Genomic DNA, 7,449 nt, shown 5'->3' with positions numbered 1-7,449 from the left:
AAAAAAATGCTTATTCCATTTTGGGCTGGTGAGATGGCTCAGTGGTCTAAAGCACCTACTTAGAACAAGCTTAAGCTAAGCAAAGCACAGGGACCACGGTTCAATCCCCCAGCACCACATGCTAGCCAGCCCCGCCCCCTGGTGGGCTGAGCTGGCCACACACACACACACACACACACACACACACACATAAATAAATAAAATTAAAAAAAAAAAAGAGGAAGAGTAAAAGAAGAAAAATCACAATATATCACATACAAGTACTATTCCCTATGATGAATGTTGCTTTTGAGATGGTGATGAAGCAGTGGTGATGATGGTGATGAGGTAGTACATATCTAAAATGTATAAATGGGCCACACTTTCTTGGCTGCAACATGGAGGGAGCCTGTGGCATGGATGAGCCAGTTTTCAGGAGGCAGTGTCTGTGGCAAATACTCTCTCTCTCTCCCAGCAGAATCTTTAGGATCTAGATATTGAGATGGCTTGGGCTGAGAGCAGTGCAGTATGCTCAAGTGTAGTGTAAGCTGATTTCATCGGTTGACCCGCAGTTCCTGAAACTCACGGAAGTGGATGATCAGATCTACTCTGAATTCCGGGAGCATTTTGAGAAACTCAAGGTAGATGTGTTGGACCCGGCAGAACTCAAATCAGAATCGGCTAAAAGGAAGTGGATGCCATTCTGCCTCAAGTTTGGCGGTATTGTAGAAGACTACAACTACAGTACTTTGCTGCGGCTGGATTGTTCTCAAGGCTACACAGAGGAAAATACAATCTTTGCCCCCAGGATAGTTTTTTGCCATCAAAATTTCTCAGAACCAAGAGAGCTGTAACAAAGCAGTTTATATCAGTGTTTGTGACAAAGAAGGAGTGAAGGGAGCCAATGGAGGACAGCATGGAGGAATGGAAGGAGCTGACAGTGGAGAAGAAGAGCAAGCAGAGAAAGGAGCAGACAGTAGAGGCGAAAAAGAAAAAGGAGTCACCAGAGGAGGAGAAAAGGGAAAGTGACAAAGGAGGAGGAGAAGAGAAAGAAGCGGACACGCCATCCACAGCTGTAAAGCATCTGTGTAGGATAGACAGGACCTGGGAGGCTGGAGGCTGAGACTCAAATGGGCCTGCAAGTAGCACAGTGCTGCTTGCCCAGACCACTCTGGCTAAATGTATGTCCTGGTCAGTTGCCTCAGTGTGCCCAGAGGCAAGGCTGTCATGGCATGTGGTACCTGGGATCGAACCCCAATCCCTGTACTTGCCTAAAGCACTCAAAGAACATCTGCTTAGCCTAAGAATCAGGAGCTGCTCTGGTGTTCCCTTATATAAAACAACTTGAAAGACTACCATGCTGGATCTTAGTTAATTGTTATCTGATGTCTTGTTTCTTGACTCTCAACTGCTGGCCAAGTAAAAGGCTTTGTAAATAAAAAATAAATAAAATGTATAAATTTTTAAAAATTAAAGAAGGGGCAGGGAGATGGCTCAATAGAATAAGTGCTTGCCTGGCAAGCACAGGGGCCTGAGTCCTATCTCCAGTTCCACCAAAAAAATAAATAAGTAAATAAATAAAATTAAAGGAGATAGACCACACGTTTGGGATGTCACACAAGTGGTTTGCTTGAACTATCCAATTTTCAGAGCAACCCATAGGAATTTACATTTATCTCTAACGTGTGTCATCATTGAAGGACTCTGAAGTATTTTAGCTGGCCACAGAAGAAAGGCACCAGGAATTGGAAAAGCTTCTGGGAGAGAAGTGACCATCCTAAGCACACTAAAAGGACATGGGTCTCCCTGTGAGAAGAAAATGACCTCATCAGATATGGTGGATAATGGGGAATAAGGGTGGGTTCTTATTATATTGATCCAGTAGAGATCTTTGCTAAAGCTGATTTTTCAAGGAAATGTACAGGTGGAAATGTACAGGAGCCTGACTAGTTTGGTCAAGCAGAGAATCTCTGTCAATTAAGACATAAGAATCCTTTTACTGTATGTGAAAGGACTAGGTTGAGTGGTTCCTCAGGGTCAGTACTCTCAGTGGCACACTGAATTCCTCTGAGTCCAGAAATGGTCAAAATTATAATGAGAACTCAAGAGGAAAGCTCTCACTGGCTCCCTCCTCACAACCCACCTCTCCTGGATCTTCTCAAAAGGCAATCTCTGATCAATAGTCTTTGGCATCCCTGGAAACTCCTTACTGACGCAAATGCCCTTGACCTGGTGAATGAGAAACTCCAAGGGATTCACATGCACACTCAAGTTAGAGAACCAATGGTTTAAATATATCATTTCTATGTATTTGGTCCAGGGTCCCACTATACAGCTTGGACTCATAGTGATTCCCGTTTTTACTCCACAGCACTAGGATTACAGGCATGTGCCACCATGCTGGGTCTCAGTGGCCAGCTCAGTGTGCCCAGAGGCAAGGCTGTCATGGCATGTGGTACTTGGGATCAAACGCCGATCCCTGTACTTGCCTAAGCAGGCACTTAGCCCACTGCGCTATCTCACTGGCCCTTTAAATATATTTTATCCTATCCCCATCCCTGGACCTCCTTGTCAGTCAGTATTCCTCAATATATTCATCCTTCTAGGACCTACATTACCCTCTGTCACAAACACACAGTGCTGAATCAACCTAACACCTCACTTGCTAGATCTGATTCTTCAGCTGTTGGGAGCTGCTGAAGCCAATCCCATAGCCATAGTATGCCATTTGGAGCTCCTTGTCGCCTGACTCTGCAGAATGGCTGGACACTGCCCACTCTGTCAGCCTCCCTCTTTCTATTCAACAGCTCCCTCCCTCAGTTCCTCTGCTACTACTGCTGCTGCTACTGTTGCTATTGCTGAGAATTCTGCAGTTTCATTCTCACCTCTCTCCACAAGCCTGGGCCCTGTCTTCTCCCCTGATGTTATAGCAGGTAGCTTTTTCTAAGTCACTGACAAAAGAATAAGACCAGGACTCCTCCAATTTCTCTCCTAGCTGGAAACTTACTGACATCTCTCCTCCTCCTTTTCTGAATCAGTGCCAGAGTCTCCCCGAGGCTTACTCAAGGCTCATCCCTCCAGCTGTCCTAGTCATCTCCCTGCCACCTGCCTGGGGCCATCTGGCCGTCAGCCAGGCCCATGGCTTCTGTTCTTCCATCCTATCCAAGGTCTTTCATTGGGTTCAAAAACAATTGTATAACAACATTTTCAAGCAAAAATTTTAAAAATATTTATGGATCATTTATATTCTCTAATACAGTACAAAGATGGTTTTTGAATTTCAGCTTTCCAGTTACTATCAAGAAGGTACTGGACAAATGCTTTACTTTTCTTAAACTTCAGTCTTGTCTGCATAAAAAGGGTATTCAAACACCTTCTGTATGATTATTTTTAAAGGGTTTAATACTATAAATGAAGAATATTGTAACAATAAGAGTTTGACATACTAGGTAAAATATTTTGATCAATATATTAGATATGCATATGTTCAATGTTTTCATGTAAACATTTATCTAATCTCTTTAAATTTCATTAGACTTTTATGTTTTGAATGTTTACAACATGTTTAGAAACTATAGTGAGTACCCCAACCAAAAATATAACAAGAATTACTTAATTCAGGCTGCGGAGATAGCTCAGCAGTCTAATCATCTGCCTAGGCAAGTGCAAGGATCCAGGTTCGATCCCCAGTACCACATGTCATGCTGGCCCATGGAGCCGGTCACCAAGACCAGGCATGGTGGCACATGCTTGTAATACCAGTGCTGAGGAAGCTGGAAACAGGAGGATCACTATGAGTCCAAGCTATGTAGTAGGACCATATGCCAAATATATAATTTTTTTTAAAAATTACTTAATTTGAGGGCCAGCCAAATAGCTCAGCGGATTAAAGCACCTGCAAGCAGGCACAGGAGCCGGGTGTTTGATGCCCAGGCCTGCCCTGCTGACCGCCCCCCCCAGGCTGCACTGAGACTGTAATTGAGGCCGGACATGGTGGCCCACACCTATAATCTCAGCACTTCAGAGGCTGTAAACAGGAGAATCGCTATGAGTCTAATCTAGTAGTGAGACCCTGAATAGTAGAATACCCTGTAGACCCTTCCCTAAAATACAAAAAAAAAAAAAAAATTACTTAATTCTAGATTTCATGGTGAGAAAAATCCAATATGTCCATGAGATGGAAATTACTGGCTTAAAAGCAAATGATCAAGAGAATAAATTCTGAAACAAAATAAAACACAAAAAGACACAGCCCCAGTGACCTAATGACTTCTTGCTAGACCCACCTCTTAAAAGTTCTACTATCTCCTAGTACATATCGCCATCCTGGGGAACCCATGGAAATATGGAGGACACTTACCATCCAACTGGTTGTATTCTCTCCCTTCATCAATGGTTTCTAATATTTTTGCTCCAAACTACCATCAGATCACACAGATCTAAGTGTAAATCCTAGATCTTTCCTTTACTACCTACATGAACTTGGCCGAATCATTCGGCCTCATTAAAATTCAATTTCCTCACCTAAGAAATCAGGACAATAGCAAAGCCTGTCTTATAGTTGTTGAAAAGATGAAACAGCAGTGAATACCCAATGACTCCAGGGTTTCTAGCTTGTGGTGCCTAACAGAAAGGAGAGATAGGACCATGTAGATTTGGAGGGAGGCCTGGAAGAGAACATGCTCATCTGATGAGTATGAAGTGCCCACTGTTGGAAGAGTTGATCATCCATGGGTCTTAGGCACTTTTGCACATTTTGCTGTGTGCACCAAGAATGCATTTTGGGCCTCTTTTTACTGCATCTCTTTTTAGGGTTTTTTATGCCTGCAGCAAGTGACCTATTGTCCCTCTAGAACAAAGAGCAGGCTTGTTTACTGCATCCCACATAAGCAGATTTCCCAAGATCAGTGATTCCCAGCTATGACACAAACCAGCTGCATGTGGAGCATCCATCTGGGCCCACCACAATGCCCCCGTGGAACCTGGAGGCAAGGAGAACTGATGCAAATATGCTGATGCTCACGCTAAATGCTGTACCCTCAGCAAAGAAGTCCTAATGCTGGGGGCTCAAAGTGTCTTCCACCAATAAACATGAGTCAGTGACAGTTTAGCTTATTTGCTAATAAGCTAGACAGACAGGCTTGGAGACTGCCAGCATAGTGTGTGATGGCAAATAAAGCCATGAATAAAAATGGCATTGCTTAGAAAGAGGTCTGAGGCAGCACTCTGGGTAACATCAACCAGTAAAGTTCTACAGTAACTCAGGAAGGGACCTGGACCAGGGATTTAGCTCAATAGTAGTGCACTTGTCTAGCCTGTGTAAAGCCCCAAGTTCGATGCCCTACACTGCAAAAATAAGTAAATAAAGAAATGAGGAGAGTAGCTCCCTATAAGCCCAGGGAGTAGAGTTTCAATCAAAACAGTGTAGACAAAAGGATGCTGTTTAAAAGTCAACCAAGAAGACTGAAAGTGACCACTGAATTTAGCAACTAGGTCACTGGCAAGAGGCATTTCAGTGATGTAATGTGGCCAGAAGCCAAAACAAAGAGGAAGAGGAATGAATGGAAGAAGTGTGACAAAAATTTATTTCTAGAAATTTTAGTAGAAAGGGAAGGAGAGAGTTGTAGGGCACTGGTGACCAGAATGAGTAGGCACAAATTAAATTAAATTTCTCTCTCTCTCTCTCTCTCTCTCTCTCTCTCTCTCTCTCTCTCTCCCCTTCCTCCCTTCTCTCCTTCCCTGCTCCCCTCATGTTAGGGATACATCCCAGTACCTAACACACACTAGGCAAGTATTCTATCATTGAGCTATACCTCCAGCCCTGAAATTTGTCTCTTCAATAATTGGAAGACTTTTGAGTGATCATACACTGAGCACAAATCAGAAAAGGGAAAGGTTAGAGGAAAAGTTCAGAGCAAGGGCATGAGATGATTTCAGGTCTCTGAAGAAGACAAGACTGACATTAAGATCCTCAGGCGAGGAAATGGAATTTGTCATAATCATATCCTTTAAGCCATTCTACTAGCTTGTCATGTGGCCCGCCTCCGTCTCCAGTGCCCACCTTCTATAGGAAGGGGCCTAGTAACCATAGTTCCTTGATGGCTACCTTGCTGGGTGATCTTGTAGGTCACAGCTGAAAGACACAGAAATAGATCCCAAAGTAGTTTCTTTCCTTTTTTTTTTTTTTAAAGAAGAAACATACTTGTCTGTTTTTAAATCTTATTTATATATTTATATTGTGTGTGGCCAGTTCAGCCCACCAGAGGGCGGGGCTGGCTGGCATGTGGTGCTGGGGGATATGAACCACGGTCCCTGTGCTTTGCTTAGCTTAGCTTAGCTTGTTCTAAGTAGGTGCTTTAGACCACTGAGCCATCTCACCAGCCCAAAAGTAGCTTCTTTCAAGTGCCAAAAGATGGGTTCTGTACACAAAGCATGCAGGTAACTTTGGAAAGAACTCCTCTCCTGTAAATCAATTTGTAAGATTTAGTATTCTCTGCCAGCAGAAATGGACACTTAGAAGCACGTTGTCCAAAAAGCAGAGAAGCCTGCTGAGGAAGACACAGGAACTCATGCTCAAGAAAAAAACACCTACAGGAAAAATTTATTACCTACTTGCTGCCATTCCTGCACCGTGCAGCTGGAGCCAGGGAAGCCGCCCCCACTTGCCAGGTTGGCCTGTGATGGGGAAGGGCCTCAGTGCCTTAACCTTATCTATGGTAAGGCCCTGGGAGGTTTTCCAAGAACCTATGTAAGCTGGGCCTTGCAGAGGTGGTCAAGGAGAAAACAGCAGGAGTACCCACTGGACCTATCTGCAATCACCGCTGTTTGTTTGGACTGCCGTAGGTTCCCTCTTCAGTAATGGGGGTGAGAGGGTGAGAAGGCCAGAGTTCCTCGCATCTTTCTGGCGCAAATCCTTTGAGTCACTGATGGAAGCAACTGAACATAAGCAGGCATGCACACAACCCGCAGCCTTGCACACCAACCACCATCACTACCTATGCCTCCAAGTCAGCCAGCTCCCCAAGGAGCAAGCATCTGAAGAACCCTTTGCTAAGCCCCAAGGAGGGCTGTTGGTATGGTGGGAGGCCTCGGAGGCCTCAGAAGATTTGGGTCAGATCTTCAGCAGCGCTCACTTTCAGAAACCCGCCTCTGGCACTGAGAGGATAACCCCCTCCCCGCCCGCTTCAAACTTTCCCCATCTCGCCAGGCACACTGCACTGACATTTTTCCATCCCCTCCTGTGGACCTCACCCTCGTGCTGTCGTGCAAGTATCCGGGTAACCTGGAGGGAACCCAGTGCGACGGCCCCAGGGGCCTGCTAGTCCCGTTTCGCTACCATGCCACCGACCCGGGAGGAGCAGCGTGGTGGCCGACAGGGGGCGCAGTGCGGAGAGGAAATGCAGGAAGGGGGCGCCAGGCGACCCGCCGCCCCGCGCCCAGCGGCGGGAAAGGAGCCGGAGTTCGGCAAGG

At 45.2% G+C, this 7,449-nt stretch overlaps 1 pseudogene; it reads left to right on the top strand.

The window, feature by feature from the left end:
* The first annotated feature begins 377 nt into the window (after positions 1-377).
* On the top strand, positions 378-993 carry LOC101567638 (annotated as a pseudogene).
* The last annotated feature ends 6,456 nt before the right edge of the window (positions 994-7,449 follow it).

This window comes from Octodon degus, unplaced genomic scaffold (assembly GCF_000260255.1).
Source record: "Octodon degus isolate 3935 unplaced genomic scaffold, OctDeg1.0 scaffold00067, whole genome shotgun sequence".
Lineage (NCBI taxonomy): Eukaryota > Metazoa > Chordata > Mammalia > Rodentia > Octodontidae > Octodon > Octodon degus.
The sequence above is the reverse complement of the archived record's forward strand: the minus strand, read 5'-3'. Positions and strand labels throughout refer to the sequence as shown.